Raw genomic sequence first — 21034 nt, 5'->3', positions numbered from 1 at the left:
GCACGTCATCTCGAATGGCTCGTTGACCGCGTCGGCCTACTGGGGCAGGTCACCCAGGCCGGATTCCTCCGTTTGATGGGGCTTGCTACGAACCCCTCCTCACCTGAAAACCCTATGCGCCAGTCGTCCTCCGTGCCATCTTTCCACCCATTAGTCACCTGGGTGCCCTGTGGAGCTGCCTCTGACGGTGCGGCCAGGCTGGTGGAGGAGGCATCCCTGCCACAGTCGGGAGTCAGACGTCCAGCAGGGGTGGCCACATCAACGACTGCACCCCAGACAGCGGAGGATGTGCAGACAGCAGGATGCAGTGCACGGGCAGAGGCACAGCAGCAGCAGCAATGTGGTGGGAGCCATGATGGCTTGGGGCCTTCGACATCGGAGGGGCAGGCATCGGCCGGAGGGCAGGAGGACCCAGGACGGGAAGTGTCTTCCGTGTGGCAGCGGTTGGGCCACACCATAAATGCAGAGTGGCAGCGGGCGGAAGAGGCACGGCTCACGATGGTCAGGGCGAAGAACTCCATGCAAAGGGCCCTGAGGCGGGCCGAGTGCCTCGAGGCAATCCACAGGGGGTTGGAGGTGGACATGTCGACGGCCCTGCGGACCCTCAGGGCCATAGAGGAGGACCGCCTCCCGGACATTGAGCAGGAGTTCGATGATGCCCTGGCCCGGGACATCCAAAAGTGAGCCGTCGGACTAGCCCGCTGCCTTTGGTTTTGCATTTTTTTTGGACCTTTTGGACAATTGGCCACATTTTTGTATATAGTTTTTTTTTACTAGGTAGTGTTATTATATAGGTTTCATGTCTTCTGTTGGGATCATGGACCCTGGATTGTTTATCTGTATATAGTTGACTGTTGGATTTTCATTTTTATTTATGATTTACCCATGGAGCAATGATTTTCGATTTTAATTTTCCGTTGGATTTACTTTTGTGGACTGTGACTTTGGACACCTTTCCTTTGGATTATGATTTGTGGTTTTGCATTATTTCACGGACATGCTGTTTTTTTTTTTTTAATTCCCATTTTTGTTTGTTTATTTTTGATTCAATTTATGTTGCTTTTAATACATATTTTTTCTTCAAACTTCAATGTGTAGTTTCATCTCATTGGTTTCATGCATATCATGATATGGGTTTTGACATTCACTGACACCCATTGGGTGTATGTGAGGGACATGTGTTCATTTCCAAACTTGCAATTGGGGTTCTATCATGTTATTGCCATTTCTAAGCGGGTCGATACAATACTCGGGTGGGTGTTTGGCATTTGGAGGCTGACCATAAGGGCCAGGGATCTAGATTGTGATGACATGTTGGCTGGGGGACATGTGTGGGGGCCTGGTGGAGGGTGCCCTGCACTGCTGGGCAGTGGGGGTGCTGGGAGACATGAGTGGGGGCCTGGTGGAGGGTGCCCCTGGATGCTGGGGGGTGGGGGTGCAGGGGGACATGAGTTGGACATGAGTGGGGGCCTGCTGGCAGGTGCCCCACAGTGCTGGGGGGTGGGGGTGCTGGGAGACATGAGTGGGGGTCTGGTGGAGGAAGCCCCTGGATGCTGTGGGGTGGGGGTGCAGGGGGAAATGAGTGGGGGACTGGTGGAGGGTGCCCCACAGTGCTGGGGGGTGGGGGTGCAGGGGGACATGAGTGGGGGCCTGGTGGAGGGTGCCCTGCACTGCTGGGGGTTGGGGGTGCAGGGGGACATGAGTGGGGGCCTGGTGGAGGGTGCTCCTGGATGCTGGGGGGTGGGGGTGCTGGGAGACATGAGTGGGGGCCTGGTGGAGGGTGCCCTGCACTGCTGGGGGGTGGGGGTGCTGGGGGACATGAGTTGGACATGAGTGGGGGCCTGGTGGAGGGTGCCCTACACTGCTGGGCAGTGGGGGTGCTGGGAGACATGAGTGGGGGCCTGGTGGAGGGTTCCCCTGGATGCTGGGGGGTGGGGGTGCAGGGGGACATGAGTTGGGGGCCTGGTGGAGGGTGCCCTGCACTGCTGGGGGGTGGGGGTGCTGGGGGACATGAGTTGGACATGAGTGGGGGCCTGCTGGCAGGTGCCCCACAGTGCTGGGGGTGGGGGTGCTGGGAGACATGAGTGGGGGCCTGGTGGAGGGTGCCCCTGGATGCTGGGGGGTGGGGGTGCAGGGAGACATGCGTGGGGGCCTGGTGGAGGGTGCCCTGCACTGCTGGGGGGTGGGGGTGCTGGGAGACATGAGTGGGGACCTGGTGGAGGGTGCCCCTGGATGCTGGGGGGGTGGGGGTGCAGGGAGACATGAGTGGTGGCCTGGTGGAGGGTGCCCCTGCACTGCTGGGGGGTGGGGGTGCAGGGGGACATGAGTGTGGGCCTGGTGGAGGGTGCCCTGCACTGCTGGGGGGTGGGGGTGCCGGGAGACATGAGTGGTGGCCTGGTGGAGGTTGCCCCTGGATGCTGGGGGGTAGGGGTGCAGGGGGACATGAGTTGGGTGCCTGGTGGAGGGTGCCCTGCACTGCTGGGGGGTGGGGGTGCTGGGGTACATGAGTTGGACATGAGTAGGGGCCTGCTGGCAGGTGCCCCACAATGCTGGGGGGTGGAGGTGCTGGGAGACATGAGTGGGGGCCTGGTGGAGGGTGCCCTGCTCTGCTGGGGGGTGGGCGTGCTGGGGGACATGAGTTGGACATGAGTGGGGGCCTGGTGGAGGGTGCCCCACAGTGCTGGGGGGTGGGGGTGCTGGGAGACATCAGTGGGGGCCTGGTGGAGGGTGCCCCTGGATGCTGGGGGGTGGGGGTGCTGGGAGACATGAGTGGGGGCCTGGTGGAGGGTGCCCCTGGATGCTGGGGGGTGGGGGTGCAGGGAGACATGAGTGGGGGCCTGGTGGAGGGTGCCCTGCACTGCTGGGGGGTGGGGGTGCTGGGAGACATGAGTGGGGACCTGGTGGAGGGTGCCCCTGGATGCTGGGGGGTGGGGGTGCAGGGAGACATGAGTGGTGGCCTGGTGGAGGGTGCCCCTGCACTGCTGGGGGGTGGGGGTGCAGGGGGACATGAGTGGGGGCCTGGTGGAGGGTGCCCTGCACTGCTGGGGGGTGGGGGTGCCGGGAGACATGAGTGGGGGCCTGGTGGAGGTTGCCCATGGATGCTGGGGGGTAGGGGTGCAGGGGGACATGAGTTGGGTGCCTGGTGGAGGGTGCCCTGCACTGCTGGGGGGTGGGGGTGCTGGGGGACATGAGTTGGACATGAGTGGGGGCCTGGTGGAGGGTGCCCCCCAGTGCTGGGGGGTGGAGGTGCTGGGAGACATGAGTGGGGGCCTGGTGGAGGGTGCCCTGCACTGCTGGGGGGTGGGCGTGCTGGGGGACATGAGTTGGACATGAGTGGGGGCCTGGTGGAGGGTGCCCCCCAGTGCTGGGGGGTGGGGGTGCTGGGAGACATGAGTAGGGGCCTGGTGGAGGGTGCCCTGCACTGCTGAGGGGTGGGGGTGCTGGGGGACATGAGTTGGACATGAGTGGGGGCCTGCTGGCAGATGCCCCACAGTGCTGGGGGGTGGGGGTGCAGGGGGACATGAGTGGGGGCCTGTTGGAGGGTGCCCTGCACTGCTGGGGGGTGGGGGTGCTGGGGGACATGAGTTGGACATGATTGGGGGCCTGGTGGAGGGTGCCCCACAGTGCTGGGGGGTGGGGGTGCAGGGGGACATGAGTGGGGGCCTGGTGGAGGGTGCCCTGCACTGCTGGGGGGTGGGGGTGCAGGGGGACATGAGTGGTGGAGGGTGCTCCTGGATGCTGGGGGGTGGGGGTGCTGGGAGACATGTGTGGGGGCCTGGTGGAGGGTGCCCTGCACTGCTGGGGGGTGGGGGAGCTGGGGGACATGAGTTGGACATGAGTGGGGGCCTGGTGGAGGGTGCCCCACAGTGCTGGGGGGTGGGGGTGCTGGGAGACATGAGTGGGGGCCTGGTGGAGGGTGCCCTGCATTGCTGGGGGGTGGGGGTGCTGGGGGACATGAGTTGGACATGAGTGGGGGCCTGGTGGCAGGTGCCCCACAGTGCTGGGGGTGGGGGTGCAGGGGGACATGAGTGGGGGCCTGGTGGAGGGTGCCCTGCATTGCTGGGGGGTGCAGGGGGACATGAGTGGGGGCCTGGTGGAGTGTTCCCTGCACTGCTGGGGGGGTGCTGGAGGACATGAGTTGGACATGAGTGGGGGCCTGGTGGAGGGTGTCCCACAGTGCTGGGGGATGGGGGTGCAGGGGGACATGAGTAGGGTCCTGGTGGAGGGTGCCCTGCACTCTTGGGGGGTGGGGGTGCAGGGGGACATGAGCGGGGGCATGGTGGAGGGTGCCCTGCACTGCTGGGGGGTGGGGGTGCTGGGGGACATGAGTGGGGGCCTGGTGGAGGGTGCCCTGCACTGCTGGGGCGTGCAGGGGGACATGAGTGGGGGCCTGGTGGAGTGTTCCCTGCACTGCTGGGGGGGGTGCTGGAGGACATGAGTTGGACATGAGTGGGGGCCTGGTGGAGGGTGCCCTACAGTGCTGGGGGGTGGGGGTGCTGGGAGACATCAGTGGGGGCCTGGTGGAGGGTGCCCTGCACTGCTGGGGGGTGGGGGTGCTGGGGGACATGAGTTGGACATGAGTGGGGGCCTGCTGGCAGGTGCCCCACAGTGCTGGTGGGTGGGGGTGCAGGGGGACATGAGTGGGGGCCTGGTGGAGGGTGCCCTGCACTGCTGGGGGGTGGGGGTGCTGGGAGACATGAGTGGGGGCCTGGTGGAGGGTGCCCTGCACTGCTGTGGGGTGGGGGTGCTGGGAGACATGTGTGGGGGCCTGGTGGAGGGTGCCCTGCACTGCTGGGGGGTGGGGGTGCTGGGAGACATGCATTGTTGATCAGTAGTGCAAGGTGACATGTGGCTTGGCTGGGGGGCATGCCCATGGTGGATGGGCTGCCTGTGGGACATGAGCAGGGGTGCAGGGTATTCCCCCGTGGTGTGGACTGCCTGCAGGGGCCGTGGAGGTTGTAGAGCGAACACCTGGGAGGACCCACACGGCCAATTCACGTGTAGTACTCCCACAACCCTGCTGAAATTGCGTGTGAAACTTCGCACACACCCCGATATACACGTACACAGAACATTTGTGTGTGGAACTTCCCACGCACCCCTGGAATACACGTACCCTGCTGAAATCGAGTGTGAAACTTCCCGCGCACCCCGAAATACACGTACACAGGACATTCGCATGTGGAACTTCCCGCGCAACCCTGAAATACACATACACTGCTGAAATTGCGTGTGAAACTTCCCGCGCACCCCGAAATACACGTACACAGGACATTCGTGTGTGGAACTTCCTGCGCACCCCTGATATACACGTACCCTGATGGAATCGCGTGTGGAACTTTCTGCGCACCCCTGAAATACACGTACCTTGCTGAATTCACGTGTGTAACTTCCCGCGCACCCCGAAATACACGTACCGAAGACATTTGTGTGTGTAACTTCCCGCGCACCCCTGGAATACACATACCCAGCTGAAATCGGGTGTGAAACTTCCCGCGCACCCCTGATATACACGTACCCTGATGGATTTGCGTGTGGAACTTCCTGCGCACCCCTGAAATACACGTACCCTGATGGAATCGCGTGTGAAACTTCACGCGCAGCCCTGAAATACACGTACCCTGCTGAATTCGCGTGTGAAACTTCTCGCACACCCCAGTAATACACGTACCCAGCTGAAATCACGTGAGGAACTTCCCGCGCACCCCAGTGATACACATACCCCGCTTGCCATGCTGGTAAAGGGTTAGCGCAGTCCTTTGCGCTGGATTGGGGATTTTGATGGCTTTTCCCTGCGCAAGGGGCGTTCTTGGGGTCGTAACTGGCGCTGCTGCAGGCTCGCTGCGCCACTGTGCGCAAAGGCTGGTTTTGGTGGCTGGAATCCATGAATACGCTGTGCGCAGAAATGTATTTTAGCGCACGTGGCTGGCGCAGGCATTCGCACGCGCACACTGTGAGCAACCCGCGTGCGCTACTTGTGCGCTGAATTCTATGAATTACCCCCTATATGTTTTCCTTTTCTATATTGTGATACGGTTGAATGAAAACTTGGAAAACACACACCATTGAAAGTGACACTTGATCTTAACAGATGAAAGAAATGACAGGATAACATTTTTACTACTCATCCAGGGTAAGTAGCAGGTACCCTGCATTGTAAATACATATATTGCATGCTTTTCAACAGAGTTCCTGCCATTTAGCCTGTATAAGTAGCAAGAAAAACATACTGTTATCTCTCATATCTCCTAACATCAAATAACACTGCCTTAAAAAGCCAAGTGTGTTCTGTGTGCTTACTATTGTAATCATTTCTAAGGCAAGTTCAACTGACAGATTCTAAGTACAATATCCAGAATACACATAGATAAAAGAAACTGCATGTACATGCTATGCACAATTAACAAAAAGCAATATTACTGCAAAAACAAAGTACATGTCTACATTAACAAGAGTGCTATTAACACACATATGTACTAACTTCTTTGTTTCACAATTGCAGTAAAGACCACTCTCCTGAAAACCAGCAGCGTCTGAAGTATAAAACCGAACTCAGAAGAAACCTCCTCTTTGCATCCAAAAATGTAAATGCAATACAGCCATAATGTTGTTAACTGTTACTCAAACACAAACACTCAAACACTGTCGAATTCTACTATTGTAAAACAAACAATTGCATTAACCCTGCAGCATTAGATTCAGTATTACTGATTGCACCTCAGCAGGTGCACACTTTGTATTATCATCTGAACACCAGTATAGTAACACACAAATACGAGAATAGCCTTCCCAACCTGAAATAACAGCCCATTCCACAATCACTACCTCTACATACATGCATACCATCATAATCAGACACTCACAATGCACACATATATTGCACAACGTCCGAACCCACATTTTTTTTTCCAACAGACCCCAAATAATGCCTAACAAAAACAATTGTGTAGAAAGCAATGCAGCAATAGAGCAAATCTAAATAAAAGTGTACAAAATAAGCATCCACCTCTAGCAGAATTTCTACAAAAAGTTCAAAACAAAACAGCTAATACAGTCACTAAGTAAAACAAAAGCAGCTTCCACTAAAGACATTTTTCCTCCTCTTTCAAAATGTAAAACTAAACAGAAAGTTATTAAAAATACTGCAGCTACCACTAATGCTAACACTGCACCTATAAATCTCGATGTAGCCACAAGTAAGCATACCATAAAAATTATTTTACAAACAATATTCTGCCAGAGTCCTTCAGACCCTTATAAAAACAAGAGAGAAATCATGCACAACCCTTAAAACCTACCATAGAAAATTGATCCTAGAAGCTCTCACAGACAGTGCAATCCTTTTCAAAAGGAAATTATTTATCTTAGTTTTAAACAGAATGAAACCACTAACAAAACTAACTACTAAACTACAAAAAATACTTCTCAATAAATGGAATATCAACAAAGATAGCTTCGCAAACATCTGTGGAGGTGAGTAGAGTCACACCACCAGCACAGAACCATATTTCAATGAAGAAGCATACAAACAAAAGTAAAGAAACCCAATTGCCATACATAGCAGTGGACAAAGGTATGAAAAACTTAATAATACCATTATGGAACAAAAATATCCCCCAAAACTTAGTATCAACTCTCCATTCCACTGTCGGAATGCGTCCAATCCACAAATGGCCGTGTAACATAAGCAAAACATCTTTCACATCTTTACACCAGTTCCTCAATCAGTATGTGAAAAGCAAAGACAAATTGAAAATAAAATTGAAAATAAAACTATTACAAACTATGGACTCCTGTCCAGTGCGAAAATACACAGGACTACAATGGCATTCATTAGCCTGCATTTTTGGACCTATTTGCAAAAGCACCTTCCACCATATCAAAATGATAGCAACACACCATTCAACTATAAGAAATCTGGTTCATAAACTGTACTATGCCAAAAGTCCTGCTTTAGCACTAGCCAATTTAAAAAACAATCTTCTACATGGTACAGCCAAAGAACTAATCAAAGAAGTAGAGCATGTCCAGAGAAAATATTTTGGAAGTGAAAGCCACTTACAAAATCCAATAGCTTTAGAACAGACTAGCAACAACTTTACAGATGGCAAGCTTCTAGTACACACATACAAAAACAAAATACTAAAGTTTAAAAGCACATCTGCTGAAGTACCAAACCTTGTGTGTGGGTGTTGACGCAGGACTTTTTATAAGAATATAAGAATAGCACAAAAACTGTAGACATAATGACAAAATAGAAGACAATGAAGAATAGCAGAAAACAAATATGAAATGACTAACCCCTTAATATTTTGCAGTTACTGCACTGCAAAACCTGACAACAACCACATACCTTCACATACTATCACAAATAACTTGGAATTATTCCCACTACCAAAACCACTGCCACAACCTAACTTGTATGAAAGCATCATAATTAAAACCGTGCACCCATTTCCAGCAAGAATACACCTTCAACCAAAAACAGCAAAACTACTTCCCTCTTAATTACTGAAAGGCATTTGTGGCAAAGTAGTTTATTTGCCATTAGATCTCAAAGAAAATGCACTCACTCTGGGAGTGCAACGTCCAATAGATCAGTCTTAGATTATCTTAGTAAATGGCGTATCTACAAAAGACAAAAAGATTTGGCAACACCTCATGGACTTACATAAAGTTAGAGAAGCCCTGCATTATCTAAAAGACAACAATGAATACTACAAAGAAATAAATATTGAAGAAAACCTGAGCAAAACCACCTAAATAATTCAAGACTCGTCAGGAACTGGTCAATTTCAACTTCTAGATCCTACTACAGAATCCAATATTTTAGACCATTATACAATTCACCCATTGCACTCTAAAGACACCATAGATGATGCACTGGAAACTTACCAAATGCGACAAGCCAAAGGATCTCCAGTCAGCATATGGGAAAAAAAGTATAGAAGCACAAGCCTTTCCTCTATTCTTCCCTACTGGAAAAGGAGGAAGGTAAGATGAAAGACCCACACAAATAACAGCATCAGAATACCGCTCTTTACGAATGCATCCTGAAGACCCTAGATTCAGACAAAACATGAGATACATATTCCACCTTTCCTTTGAAAGTGAACTAACAACTATGCTACGAAGTTGCACACACATTAAAATCAGGTACCAATTTTCAAAATATGTCAGTTACGCAATTACTACAAAAAGTGCAAGAAAAAGATGAAGTTTTACAGTCAAGCATTACAAATCTTTTAGCAAACATGCGTGCTACAAGAGAATACTGGTTCCGACGTCATGCAGATGTACGCTGTATGATAAGAAACCTTGGCCCACCCACTTGGTTTGTGACATTAAGTTGTGCAAAATATGCATGGGACGATTTACACAATTTCCTACACATAGCAAACAAAAACAAAATAAATATAGATATAAAACACCAGGAGAACTCTGCTCTCTAGATCCTATAAATGTATCAAGATATTTCCATCATCGCTTCATTGCTATGCTACACTTCATTTGTAATAAAACTGTTCCTCCCCTCTGAGAAGTGCAACACTTCTTTTGGAGAAAAGAATACCAAGCCAGAGGAGCACCACACATCCACATGCTTTTGTGGATTAAAAATGCTCCTACATTTGGTAGGACAGTGATGCCACTGTTTTGCAGTTCATCCAAAAGTATGTCACTTGTGAAATCCCTTCACAAACAACACATAGTGACCGAACTTCATGCACACATTTTACAATTTCAAAGACACAAATGTGGGAACTATTGTTGTCGGAAATGTAAAAACAAAGGGAAATACTACACCAAATGCTGCTCTGGTTTCCCTAGACCAATTTCAACAACAGGTCAAGTAAACAACTTCATGTCTTCAGTTAGACATAGTGTCAAAGGTAAGTCACCTAAGAACACATATTACATAAAATGAACAGAAGGATCAAAATACATCAATGATTACAATGCAATCATTGCCCTCCTTTGGAATGCAAATATAATGAGCAGTACATTGCAGACAATTCCACTGCAGTTGCACAATATGTCACAGCCCACTTACCCAAAGCAGAAATAACAGAGATCAAAGACCTCTGGGGTGACATATCATCTGACAAAACACTATCACGGAAATTGTACAGCTTAGAGATAAAAATGCTCTCCCATAGAGAATGTGGCTACTATGAAGCTGCAGACTGTTTAACCGGTACTGCCTTGTATGGAAAATGTGAAAATATAATATGGCTAAGCTTTGGTCCTGCTAAATCTAGAAAAAGAGTTCTCAAATCATATGAAGACATAGAAACAATAACCAAAAATTATCCCAACAGCCAAGACATTTTGAAAAACAACTTACTTAACACATACTACCCAAACAGTAGTACAACTTTGGAAACCATGTGTCTATATCACATAGCCCAAAACTTCACATACAAAAATAATATTAAACCAGATGAGAAGAAAGGTAGATACAGAGTGGAAAATTGTGAAGGCAGTTTAGTGAAACTTACCAAACAAAGCTTAATTAATCCTATGAAATTGTCATTAAAAACTCCTCAACATAAAGAACTGTATTACATGACGCTGCTACAACTATTTAAACCATGGAGAAAAGAAGAAGGTTAACTAGATACCTATGACTCTTGTGAAGATGCTTTCAAAGCAAATGAAAGCACTCTAACAGATGTAAACTTTACACAGTACAAAATAATGTTGCACAATGAACAGCAACAAGAAGAAGAAGAACTCAAAGCACCACTCGATGTGGACATTCCTGACAGCAGTCAACCTTCCGTAACAGGAAGCCAAGTATCACTTGGATAGTCACTAATAGCAAATGAGGCAGAATTAACCATGACTGAAGTAGAAAACCCCATGTGTCAGTATGAGCAATCTACAGAAGATTTTGCTCTACTAAAATCATAACTAAACAATGAGCAACATAGCATTTTCCTAGAAATAACAAAACAAATTGAACATGGTGTGCAGCATGAAACTAAAAATTGTACATGTCAAGACTCAAACATATACTGCTATACATGAGTGGTCAAGCTGGTTCAGGCAAAACATTCTTAATCAAAATAATCAGCAAATTCCTCCAACAATTGACAAACACCAAACTGTCAGCTGTTGTAACTGCCCAACAGTTTTTGCTGCCTACAACATAGGTGGTGTCACTTTACACCAATTACTACTCCTTCCAGTAGAACACCAAAACAAATTAGACTATTACAAATTTTCTCCAGAGGCTGCACTGGAACTACGCAGAGTTTTCAAACATATGAAAATGCTGCCAATAGATGGGGTAGTTATGGTTTCCAATCTAGTGTTAGCCTTCATTCACCTCAGATTACAAGAGGTCCTATAAACAGACTATGGAGAACTCTTTGTAGGAAAACACATTATAGTTTTCAGAGATCTTCTTCAATTAACTCATTAAATGTGAACCTATTTTTAAAACCTTAGGGCACAAACTATGCCGTAAAACTCTTGGAAGCATAGGAAATATCAACCTTTGACAACATTTCCAATACAAAGAATTAACTGAAAACATGCATCAGTCTGCAGACTTCACATACGCCAACATTTTAAAAAGTGTTGGAGTTGGTGTACTATCTCAAGAAGCACAATCTATATTAAAAACCAGGCACATACATGCACTGCATGGCCATAAGTCATGTGCTACTGATGTCATGGAAAAATTAGAACACAAAAATGTAAACTGTATGACTTGATGCCAACTCTTGCAAGTTGTTCACAATTCAATGAAACAATGTTCAAAAAGGAAATGCAACCAATAGTTCAAATTTGCTCCACAGACAAACTGGACGTGCATGGTAAGACACTACCAATGTGTGAACAAGCCACAACAAGGCTAAATACCTTAGAAAACTCTATCTCTAACACAGCAGGTTTGGAGAAAATATTAAAATTATCTTTAAACTGTAGAGTAATGCTTAAACGTAACCCTGATGTGGACCAAGGACTAGTCAATGGAGCACTTCGTACAGTTGTTGGCTTTCAAACATACCTACCTGACAACAACATTCAGTTTGCCAATATTCTCTTTGACAAACTATCAGAAGTTAAAAGGATAGGACACTCAACAGCCTGGTGTCTTCTTTTCAAAGACATGTATGTACGCAGTGTATGTACGCAGAGAAAATGTTCTCTATCTCTAGCATACGCAGTCACCATTCACAAATCACAAGGTCTTACCATAGACAAAGCATTGATAGATATTGGTAGCACAGTGTTTAAAGAAGGCATGAGCTATGTAGCACTATCATGCTTACATGCACTTGATGGACTATTTCTAATCAACTTTAATGCAAGTAAAGTAAACACTGATAGTCCTTGCATTCTAGAATACAATAAACTGTGTTCACTCTATGCCCCCATCTGAAAACATATCCTGTTCCTCAAAAAGCAAAGGTTTGCAAAAGAAAACTACTTCAGACTCAAATTATGTAGGATCTCACAGCAATTCCTCCAAAGAAATTAAAAGAAGCTACTACTTCATCAGTGACCACAACCAAAGAAGGATCTAGCGCACAAACAAAGTCAACTACCTCTTCAAAGAAACAACGCACACTCTGAACACATGAATTGGACACAGAACTGTCAGGCCCATTCAAATTTTCAAATACAACTGGTGTAAATTACTATTTAAATGTAGCAATCAATATTCTATTCCAATTGCCATCAATTATTGAAAACATTTACTTAAATGGGACAGACCAAATGTTAGTCCTTCACAGAAATGCAACCAACAATCCTGACAATACTTACAGTGTTTCTGGAATAAGGCAGGAATTGGACTACTGTGTTCTAATGGTCAAATTCACTATAAGCACACAAGAAGATTCACAAGAATTTCTAATGTATTTACTACAAGTACTGGAAAACAAAAACATACCTATAAATGAAATATTTTAGATTTCATAAATGTGGAAACATACATGCACTCTTTGCAGCCCTGTGACACAAGAACAAGTCCCTAATGAATGCTTTATGTATGTATCCATACCTAACTGTGAATCCATTCCATTTCAGCACCTTGTACAAAATGCAAACCATGGCAGGTTATGTACTACCTGCAATTCAGATAATCGCTCCACCTTACAAATACAGACACATAGTAAATACATAATATTAATGCTTTTACGTTACAATGCAGATGGTACAAAAAACAACTGCAAGCTCACTGGATTCACACATGGACAAGTATCACTTGTTAAAACCTTCACAACAGTAGGTATACTCTACCATGCAGGAGTCACAACCAATGCAGGTCACTACACTGCATATATTAAAAAGATTTGTGGATGGTTTGAATCATGCTTAAAACAGAGATTACTAGCAAATCTTGTAAATGCTTACTTAATATTCTTAAAATCAATTTTTTATAACTAATCTGAGTACACCAAGTGGTGTCTAATTGCAACAATACTACCCCCACACCAAACCAAAAGATATACACCTATTCAATTCCTCCTATTGAAACCAACCAAAGAAACATATTGTACCATGACGTAGAAAGGATTTTAATCCAGCATGGATTTTTTGTCCCACAGACACAATGATTTAATTAACAAACACAGGAACTGAGCAAATTGCACAGTACACTGGTTTGAACTATAGTACTTCTAAAGTACTAACAATGGGGATCGACAAAATACAGAAATGTCTACTATGCAATGCAATAACTCATTATAAACTAACTAGACTAACATGTGATCTTTTCTTTTATCACAGAGATTGAAAAAGAATGTCTGCTCCAATTGCCCATGTCAATAAAAAACTGCATACAACCACAAAAAGGCAAACAGTAAGTATATATTGATTAGACTCACAGACACTGCCGCATAACACACCCATTCAAGGAAACACCTGACATAGACCACAATCCAAAATGTTTCCTTCCATGGGTATCTTATGCTGCAGTGCTTGTGGCCAAACCCTACAGTCTTGACTGCATGGCCTGGCCAAAATTCTACATACAGCCTCAACAAAGGAAACAGTAAGTATATACAGTAGGTATATATTGATTAGACTCACAAACACCACAACATAACACACCCATGCAAATTAACACCTGACCACTAAATACAACCCAAAATGCCTAGAGTCTTCATTCTGAACACAATCCAACAAACCAAATAACACACATCATCTCACTATCCTATAAACACTATTATACTACTACCAATCAGTACACACACTTTTGAAAACATATCCCCTAAGCAGCCAACATAGCACAGTCAACATGTTTGCTAACAAGGTGTGTTATGCTGCAGTGGTTGCCATGCACCCAAGACTCTAGGCCCTGGCCACAACCACTGCAGCATAACACACCCATGGAAGCAAACACTTGCCAAATGACCACAACCCAAAACATAACACAACGACCTTAAACCCTATCCACTTCAATTAACATTCTAAAACAATAAACCAATGCACAAACTCTTCACCCAATGCTCTACTAAGTACCCAAAACCAACATCATAGTATATTAAAATAGCCAGTAGTGCACCCAGTGTTTAGTATGTCTGCGGACAACCGCGGTGACCGCGGACACTGCGATTACAACACGGCCTTCTCCCACCTAAAAAAATACAGCATTTGACCCATCCCTCACTCCCCCACCCTCTCCAACCACTCCTACACACCAACACACTCCCCAAAATTGGATTTATGCTCAGTTCCACGTGGCACTGTCTGCGGATCCAACATGGGAGGCGCATCGAGAAAATGTGACGCACCTCACTCTTCACTCCAACTAATCGGTGAACATGTAACATGTCCACGGACACAACGCAAGCCGATTGACCAACCAGTGTCCTGTCCGTGGAGGGAAATGTGTCCGCGGAGCAGACATTGATATCACTAATTTTTTTGGACCTACTTTTTGGTCATTTTAAAAAGAAATTACTGGATGGATTTCCACCAAATTTACAAAAGCATGCTTTCGGGACCAAGCCACGACACCTGCCCCAAATTTGGTGAAAATCCGTCCAGCGGTTTGGGCTGTAGGCGTGAACACATTTTTTCTCCATTCAGTCTATGGGAACAAAAGACATTTTGTGACCCCCCCCTATAACTTTGCCCCTCCTTGACCAAACCTCACCAAACTTTGCAAATAAATTCAGAGTGGGCCATTTACTTTTACATCCAGGGAAATTATAAGCCACCCAAAATGAGCACTTCCTATGGTTTAGCAGCTTAACCATAACTACATGGCCGCTACCACAGGCCATGTAATAAATAAATAAATAAATACATTAATATATATGTATATATATGGTGGATAAGGGGTTAAACCCGGTGGGGAGGAGTTTGGGGGGTTGAAAACATGGGGAAACAGCAGGCGTGGAGGGATGAGCCCCCCCAAATAAAAAAAATAAATAACACATCTGTATTTTTTCAGTAAAAATGTTTCAGTTAAAAATACATTCAATAAAAAGTTCTCAATAAAATCACAGTAAACCGTCTGGCTCTTCCCACGCCTGTCAGTGGAAGGGGGTATTCAATGAGTAGAGGAATCAAGACTTCATTTTAGCAGTTTTCCTATTGAGAGAAACAGTGTTGGAATGTATGTTCCCCATCTATCTTCCCCTTATACAGATCCAACAATTTTGCCCCTTTCATCTTAAAGTCCTTCTCTGATCCAATATTAATCTGCACTTTTGTGATGAAATTATTTTATTACAGTGTTTTTTTAATTGTTAATGTGCAACAGTCAATACAATATGGTTTTTCACATAAGATCTCTCAAACACATATAAATACAAAAATCACAATACAACCATTAAATTAAAACTTTGTCATCAGCAAAAAATGTTGTCTCGACCTAACCAGTCCTCTGGGCATGCATATCTCATCCATTAAATGATATTAACTGAAGCCTAAATTATTCAACAAATTCATTGGGCCTCATTACAAGGTTGCCAGTCCGGGAAAATCGATGCCGCAATTAAAGGAATGGTTCGCCCAAAAAGGTTTATTGCAAAAAAGATGGGCAATAATAAAAAAAATAGATTGGCACTTTTTTTTAAGTCCATATGTAAAATTTTGAGCAAATGAAGCTCAAAATTTACAAAAGAAAGCACATGGGGGCATCCATTTTGTGAAATTGATGCCCGCCTGTGCTTGCTTTTGCTTTTGTGGCACTATTGAAGGAAAAGGAAAAGGAAAATTCAATCCTACTGCAACTTCTCAGAGGTATTCTTCCTTTCCTCTCATTCCCCCAGAAGCTCACTGCCTCCCAAGCTCTGGTTCTCTCTAAACTGGACTATTGCAACAGCCTCTTTCTTAATCTACCTGCCTCTACTCTCCGCCCTTTACAACGTATCCAGAACAGGACTGAGAGACTTGTCCTTGGCCTCAAGCCCTCGGATCGTATCTCTCCAGCTCTGAAATCTCTCCATTGGCTCCCAGTGGATGCAAGGATTAAATTCAAATCCCTCTGCATTGTCCACAAGGCTTTCTGGGGCATGGGTCCAACATACCTTCAGCTATGCCTCTGCAAATACCTCCCATCTCGAGCACTCCGCTCCTCTACCTCTAACTCCCTCAGGGTCAGTTGTTTCTCATAGAAACGAGCTGGGGGTAGATCTCTGTCTTCGGCTGGGGCCTCCCTCTGGAACAGCCTCCCTGCCACTCTAAAACTTGAGGAGAACCATCTCCGGTTTCCGGGAAGCACCTCAAAACCTTCCTCTTTGCTTCTGCCTTCTCCTCCCCTCTCCCCTGTTGATTCTACTCTCCCTGGGCACCATGCACCTGGCCACCCTCTGTCCTCTTGGCCCAGGTACCTGCTCATCTTGCCACCCTCATGCACTGCCTCCGGGCCACCCCCTGCACTGAGGTCTGTATCTGTACCCATACAGCCATCCCCTTTTCTTCCTCCACTTTCAGACCTACACAGTCTGCTGCCATAAACCCAGCACCTGCCACTTGCTGGCTGCACTCCCATTGTTTGTTACCTTTTTATTTATTATTTTATTATTATTTTTGTTTTTTTTCCTTCTCGCTCCGCACTCTCTTTTTGTTCCCCCTTCCATGCACTTCTCCCCCTTCTCCCTCTACCCTGCACTTGCACGTTCTCAATGTCACTGGGCCCAGTAAGATCGTTGTTTTTGTTCTCCCCTGTTCCCTTTCCCTGCCTGGTCGCGCTCTGAAACACTTGTGTATGAGTGCGATAGAAATACAATATCAATCAATCAATCAATCAATCAATCAAAGCCTGCCAGCTGTAGTAAACAAAAGCTACCACTGGGTGGCTTTTCCTTCATTGGTGCCGGGACTCGGAGGACGCAGACCGGAGACTACAGGCAGAAAAGCTGCAGCAGCATCTCGGTAAGTGCTATTTATTTTTTTTTAAATAAGCACTAGCTGCAGGTTTTTTTCTAAGTTTTCCAGGCTCCTTCAGTCCACCCAGTGGTAGCTTTTGTTTACTACAGCTGGCAGGCTTTTCCTTCATTAGTGCCGCAAAAGCAAGCAAAGGCGGGCATCGATTTCACGAAATGGATGCCCCCATGTGCTTCCTTTTGTAAATTTTGAGCTTCATTTGCTCAAAATTTTACATAGGGACTTAAAAAAAAAAAAGTGCTAATCTATTTTTTTTTCATTATTGCCCATCTTTTTTTGCAATAAAAATTTTTGGGTGAACCATTCCTTTAAGTGCACATTAAGAGGTGAACAGGCATGCAATCACCGGCATGGACATGCCGGTAATAACGGATACAATGATGCTGTTATAGCAGAGCAGGCGTTAATAGGAATCTTCTGTGTAGAAGCCAACCACAGGTGCAAACAATCAGCACAGGTCGAGGCAATGGAGTCTGGCACAGCACAAAAGGAACACTCCCACACACCACACCCCACCCAAATTCACAATGCTAACTATAGCACTTGCACGACTGGAGCTGGAGGACATGCTTGCACTGCTACTCTTTCAGGAGGCAGTGAGCCAGAGAATGCAGCAGAGGTGCAGTAGGAGAAGGAGGGTGAGATTGGGCCAGCACATACCCATTGTGCAGGCAGTTGTACCCCTCAGGCAGCCACCAAACCCTCGCCTAAGGGCCAGCCCATTCAACCCAACCCCTTCCCACATCCACACTCTGTACTGGCTGGACAGGGACACCATCACCACAATAGTGGACCTCATCCACGATGACCTGGTGAGCCTGATTAAAATCCAGACAGCCACCCCCCCCCTTACTGAAGGTAGTGTGTGTGCTACACTTCTTTGCCACCGGCACTTATCAGCACACAGTGGGCAGCTGCATGGAATCTCACAACCCTGTTTTCCTGTGTGCTTAACCAGGGGCTAGATGCACTCCAGAAACACGCAAGCAACCACATCAAGTTACCACGAACTGCGCAGATGGTGAATGCAACCAAAATAGCATTCTATGCGCTGGCAGGCATGCCAAATGTAATTGGTGCCCTCGACTGTACCCATGTGGAGCTGATTGTCTGGCATGCTGTGGAGGTAGTGTATCAGAACAGGAAGCTGTGCCATTCCCTGAATGTATGGATGGTGTGCGATGCAGGCACAATCATCACGCATTGCTGTGTAAGATTCCCTGGCACTATACATGACGCCATGATGCTGTGTAACTCCACACTTCCCGCTACATTGCACGACACGCTGCACAGCGTACCTGGCTGCTAAGTGAGTATAACCACAGATCCATGAAGGGTGTCGATTGGGGGAGGGAATCACAAGCATAAACAACGTGACTGCTGGCTGGCCCGTGAGGGGTGTTGATTGGGGGGAAATCACAAGCATTAACAACATGTCTGCTGGCTGGCCCATGAGGGGTGTTGATTAGGGGGGGGGTCACAAACATAAAAGTGTCTGCTGGTTGGCCCATGAGGGGTGTTGATTGTGGCGGGGGTCACAAGCATAAACAACGTGTCTGCAGGCTGGGCCATGAGGGGGCTTGCATGCATGAGGAGCACAAGTGCACACCACAGGCCTGATTCCATCATCACTCCAGCAAATAGCCATAAGCATCACCAGGCATGCAATAGAGTGCAGACAGACTTGTCTGGGCAATAGAAGTCAAAGTAGGATGAGGAATCAGACCTACCAACCTCTACATCCCCAACCTGCATGACATCAAATCACACACACAGAATGGAACCAGAGCCTACACAGCGTCCTAGGTGGTTAAACTGTGACCTTAGTGAATGCAACAGAATGTGCAACACAGGCAATGCTTGCAGATGTGCTAGGCCTACACAGCTGTCTGTACATGCAGTCAACAGACACAGTGCGCACACCAGCACATGCATCCGGAACATCTGTAAACATGAACCACAGGTACCACAATGCACCAGCCTGCAGTCACAATGTATCCAATACATGATCTCAGCAAAGAAAACATGAGTCAGGCTGCCCTGCCAGAGCTAAATCCACCAGCCACACAGAAAAATGTCAGTCACTGCACTCAATTCACAGGTACACCGCAGATCAGTATGGCAGTCATGTCACCTTAAGGGACACCTCCAAGTACAATAGCTCAAGTATGGAAATGAATAACATCACAACACATGTTGTACCACCAAGATATGATTGTGAGGAGCAGGACCCTTCCAAAGTACCTTAGTCCAACCATGCCACCCTCCACCCAGCCTTATCACAGAAACCATAACCCTTTACCCGTGGCCCATAGCACCAATGTGAATCTGACCTAGTCATATAGGTGAAGGTGTTGACGGATATGTACATGGTGACATGAATAAGTAGAATGCATTATGTGGATACCACTGTGTTACATGACACGCATTAGGCAAATGAGTGATTATGCACTGTAAATGCACAGGCCATTCCCATTGGTGACACATAAATGAAATATGAGGACATCATGAAAGTTAGGACTTGATTTGTGAGAGTGCAGGTTCACATTGAATGGTCCTTGGGACGTCAACAGCACCCCCCACCCCCCATGGAACATCCCTAAGCACACTTCGCCGGGTCTTTGAAAATGGAACAAGTCATGTGCAGTAATTAATCCTTTGTTGCATGTAATCATGAACACCGTACAGCCAGTGGTGACATGAAATTCACATATTATTCACAAGCACGCTTCCCAGTGCTCCTATGCAGGTGATGCCGGGTATCCCCTGAAGCCATGGCTCCGGACCCCCATCAGGCAACCAGTCATCAGGCACGAAGAGGACTACAACCGTGCACATGCACTCACTCATGTCACCATTGACATTTGGGCTTTTGAAGGCCCGGTTTCGCTGCCTCAGCAGGTCGGGGGGGGGCACTCATTTATGGTCCAGAGAAGGTGAGAAAATTGTGTTAGTATGTGCCATGCTACACAACATGTGCATCCGGCGCAACATACCCCTACCCCCTGATATGGACATGATGCCACTTGAGGATGAGGATGATGATGGGGAGATGGTGGAATTCCTCAGTGGCACAATGTGAATGAAGGATGTGTGACACCGCAAGATGTAATTGGCCAGTACTTCTGATGGTCTGGAGAGGACAAGAGCACTGGGGATGGGTCTCACTGGGCACTGCGCACTGTACATAATTAAATTGGCACACACTCAAGAAGAAATGTCCAGTCTTCTGCTTTTCTTTCTCATTACTACTGTATTCATCCATTAATAACTATGTACATTTGCCATTGAAGAACTGCCATTACTATACCCTTTAATTGACCCCAATACCCCTCCCCCACCACCCCCACTCCCAATACCCCAACACCCCCAGCACCCCCATCCACAATAACCCAACACCCCCTCTCCCACCATCCCCATCCCAATACCCCAGCACCCCAACACCTCAACAACCCCTCCCCCACCACCCCCCACCCTCAATACCCCAAGACCCCCAACCTCACTACCACCAACTCCAATACCCCAACACCCCCTCCCCACTACCAACACAACAACTTCAAAACTACTGCAACAGTTTTGAGTTCTCATGATCACGCCCTCTTTAAGGAGGGGGGGTGGGGTGAGCCTCTGTGTGTCGAACCAGTTGGTGTGAGCGACGCACAGGGCTTGTTTGAGT

Source organism: Ambystoma mexicanum, chromosome 11 (assembly GCF_040938575.1).
Source record: "Ambystoma mexicanum isolate Mex_15411 chromosome 11, UKY_AmexF1_1, whole genome shotgun sequence".
Classification (NCBI taxonomy): Eukaryota; Metazoa; Chordata; class Amphibia; order Caudata; family Ambystomatidae; genus Ambystoma; species Ambystoma mexicanum.
Note: the sequence above shows the minus strand (reverse complement) of the source record.